The sequence below is a fragment of the Crocuta crocuta genome, unplaced genomic scaffold (assembly GCF_008692635.1).
Source record: "Crocuta crocuta isolate KB4526 unplaced genomic scaffold, BGI_CrCroc_1.0 scaffold118, whole genome shotgun sequence".
In the NCBI taxonomy this organism is placed as follows: Eukaryota; Metazoa; Chordata; class Mammalia; order Carnivora; family Hyaenidae; genus Crocuta; species Crocuta crocuta.
Genome location: NW_027551558.1, coordinates 10,636,602 through 10,640,567, shown reverse-complemented (window position 1 = coordinate 10,640,567; position 3,966 = coordinate 10,636,602). Strand labels below are relative to the sequence as shown.

The window sequence follows — 3,966 nt, the reverse complement described above, 5'->3', positions numbered from 1 at the left end:
CTCGGCCGCCGCCACCTCCTCCGCCGCAGCCTCGTCTCTCTGGAGCATCTTCCAGCCACCGAACCCTGAGAAGCAGAGAGTCCAGCCGCGCCGGCAGGAAACTCCCCCGCAACTGCTAGGGGGACCAGGCGGTCAGAGCACCGGCGGCTTTTCCGCCATTGAGCAGCAGCCGCTCCGCTCCTTCTGCAACCCCCTCCCCGCACCCTGTCCTCCCCGCCCCTCGGGGAGCCCCGCCCCTAGCTCCCACCCATTGGGACGGCGCGGCCTCTCGCCGCACCCGGTTGGCTGGGCTTCCCGTCAATCATCGCCCCCTCCCATTTCGGCGGCCCTGTACCTCGGCACTCAGTTTTCCCCGCCCACAATGCCCCGCCTCTCAGTTCCTAATTTCCCATTGGGCATCAGTGACCACCTTCAATTGGCAAGGTCAACTATCCATCAAACACCGCCCACTGAGTGAGGCCCAACCCTTCATTACCATTTACTTTATTCAGGCCCGCCTCTGGACGTCAGGAACCAACCCATCCTACCAGCTATAAGTAAAGATCGCCATCAATCAAATAACGCCCACCTGCACCCCGCCTCGCAAAGACCGAACCCTAGCGATTCTCTTTTCTTATTGGTCCAAAGGGTGACCCGAACCCTCAATCATTGGCTTTCTCTGCGTGTCCGTCACTGAACCAATTTCCAAGTCCGTCACACTGGCTTTTTTTAAATGAACGCGCAAAAGGCGGGGAAGTATTCGAAAAGCGATTGGCTAGTCTTCGAAAACGGTCAAATCCAGACAGTGTGCGCGGATCCTTACCGTTCTACGAGAATCATGCCCCTCTATTTCTGACCTCTAAGCCTTGCGTAAAAGGAGCGCCATAAAGGAGCTAACGCGCTTGTCCAGTTATAGGTGTGGAAGCCTAGTCCCACCCGGAATTGCAGGGGGTTGGCTGCTGATTGGCTCACAAAGTCCTGTTAGGCCCTCATTGGAGAATATAAACGCCTCTCTTTGGCGTAGAGACGGAAGGGATGGCGCAGGCGAGGATCAGAAGCGGTCCCGGGAAAGGCAGTTGTTTTGCTTCAGCCAGCGGGAGGGGCATACGCGGGAGAGAGAAGCTCAGAACGCCGGGCTCTGGGGGAGGTGTTGCGGGCAGGGAAAAAGCCCGGATGTTTCCCAACAATGAAATCATCGCCGACCAATCAGAGCTGCTGAGCTAACATACCTGCCTGACCTGTCCGCAGTAGGGGAGGGAATGAGTTAGTGAGCGGGAAATTGAGGTGTAAGGTAAGGCTGGAAAGAGAATTGACAAAATGGGACAGGTGATTGCCTTCAAGAGGGCTCTGTGCTGTTAAGGGTTATTTTTGTTCTTTCTAGGCCTCCAGGGCCTGGCATTCAGCCTTTGACATTTCCATGTTTTGTTTCTTAGTCAACAGTGCTTTTTAAAACTCGGCCTAGTCTTTGACATTCATTCGTTCCACAGTTCTTGAGCGCCTGCTATTTGCTAGGCCCTATACGAAGAACTACAGATACAAAACTAAATTAGGCAATCCCACTACAAGATGATACGTGCTGTCATGCAAGGGATATTGGTGGTATAAGGGATGGTCCCTGTGGATAGGCTTTACGGAAGAAGGCTTCGTAAAGAACAGTATCAGTCTAGAATGAATGATTCAATAAGCAAAAGAAGGGAGTGAATATGATTCCTTCAGCAATTAGACTAACAGGTATGGCCAGGTTAATTCCCCCCAAAAGAAACAAAACTAGAGTGTAATAAAAGCATGCTAACACCTTAGAATAATTTGTTGTTGTTTTTTAGTGAAAGTGCCCTGATAAAGGATTTAAACCTTACACTCCTGTGTCTGTTGGTTTGGACCGACAAGTTAGGCTAAGGCCCAGCACAGCGCTTTTCAGCTTCCGGACTGTGAATGCTTTAGGAATAAGGGCAAATTTAGGAATAGGACAAGTTCCTGGACAATGGTGAGAATGGCAAAAAATAAAGACTTAATTGCAGTTCAGATTTTTTCATCTACGCCCCAATTTTGCATAATAATAGTGGAGGGTTTTTAACGGTACCGTGGCCAGGGCACCAGCATCATAATCACCTGGGGTGCGGATTCCTGGGTCCACTCTCACCCATAATGTCAGGGACTCTAGGGACAACACTTAGGTGCATTTTAAATTTTTATACACACCAATGATTGAGACTCATTAGCATAGGTAATTTTTTTCCTCCAATGTTGGCTATAGTACTCTGGTGTTCTTTTTTTAAAAAATAATTTTATTTTTTATTTTTTTGAGAGAGAGAGAGCTCTTGAGCAGGGAAGACGGGCGGTGGGGGGGGAGAGAGAGAGAGAGAAAGAGAATCCTAAGCAGGCTCCACACTCAGCACAGAGCCTGACTCGGGGCTCAATCCCATGACCCTGGGATCATGACATGAGCTGAAATCAAAATTCAGATACTCAACTAACTGAGCTACCCAGGCACCTCTGGTGTTCTTTTTTAAATAAGACATCAGATATTGGGGCACCTGGGTGACTCAGTCATTTAAGCGTCTGACTTCTGATCAGGTCATGATCTCTTGGTTCTTGAGCTCCCGCCCCACATCAGGCTCAGTGCTGACAGCTCAGAGCCTGGATCCTGCTTCTGACTCTATGTCTCCCTCTCTCTCCGCCCCTCCCCTGATCATGCTCTGTCTCTCTCTCTCTCTCTCTCTCTCTCTCTCTCTCAAATAAATAAACATTAAAAAAAAATTTAATGACATCAGATACCAATTTTCTCAAAACAAATTTGAATGCCTCAGTTTTGCTGGTGCCCTAAACCCATACTTGGTAATCCAGTACTGCCTACTTCACATAATTATTTTAAAGACTAAATGGGGGATGCCTCGATGGCTCAGTTGGCTGAGTGTCTGACTCTTGATTTCTGCTTAGGTCATGAACCCAGGGTTATGGGATTGAGCCTTGCATCGGGCTCTGTGCTGAGCATGGAACCTGTTTGGACTCTCTCTCTCTCTCTCTCTCTCTCTCTCTCTCTCCCACCCTCCCCCCTCCCCTGCTTGTATTCTCTCTCTCTCTTAAAAAAAAAAAGAAAAGGATTAAATAGGATATGGTATACAATGACAACACAGTGCCTATCACAGTTGAATCAAAATTCTTAGACGTCACATAGAAGTTTCATGCATGCATTCAGCATATTTATATACCTATTATATGCAAGCCATTATGCCCTCTCTGACGGAGAGCTTCTGTGTCAAACTTCAAGTAGTTCAATTTGTGCAGATTGATCCACTCCTCTCTTAACCAGTGGAAATATTCCACTGATTAACCTGTTTTCTTCATTAAAAAAATTGTGGGGGGCTGGGTGGCTTAGTTGGTTGAGTGTCTGACTTCAACTCAGGTCAGGATCTCATGATTCATGTGTTTGAGCCCCATGTCAGGCTTTTTGCTGACATTGCAGAGCCTGCTTTGGAAGCTTGCTCTGCCCCTGCGCCGCTAGTGCTCGCTCACTCTTGTGAGCTCTCTCTCCCTCAAGAATACATAAATATTTAAAAAAAAATTTTTTTTAATTTTTTTTCACTAGTTCCACTCTACAAATACTTATTAAACAGTCACTGTGAATCAGGTACTATGGTAGATTATAGGCATTGCTACCTCTGAAATTAATTAACAATGAGGGGTGGCTGGGTGGCTCAGTCAATCAAGCATCTGACTTTAGCTCAAGCCATGATCTCATGGTCCATGAGTTCGAGCCCTGCGTCAGGCTCTGTGCTGACAGTTCAGAGCCTGGAGCCTGCTTCAGGTTCTGTCTGCCTCTCTCTTTGCTCCTCCCCCACTGTCTCTCTCTCTCTCTCTCAAAAATAAACATTTTTAAAACATGTTTTTAAAGAAAGAAATTAATTAGCAATGATACAGTGATATAAAAAGAAACATATAGGGGCGCCTGGGTGGCTTAGTCAGTTAAGCGTCCGACTTTCGCTTAGG

General features: G+C 47.5%; 1 protein-coding gene across 1 annotated transcript in view; it reads right to left on the bottom strand.

Annotated features, from left to right (window-relative positions):
• The window catches only part of PPM1B (protein phosphatase, Mg2+/Mn2+ dependent 1B), a 93,935-nt gene extending 93,111 nt beyond the window's left edge, over nucleotides 1–824 (bottom strand). The window contains exon 1 of the mRNA XM_077749388.1: nucleotides 803–824. The gene's annotated coding sequence lies outside the window, so the exon portion shown is untranslated. The remainder of the gene's footprint in view (nucleotides 1–802) is intronic.
• Between the last annotated feature and the right edge of the window lie 3,142 nt (nucleotides 825–3,966).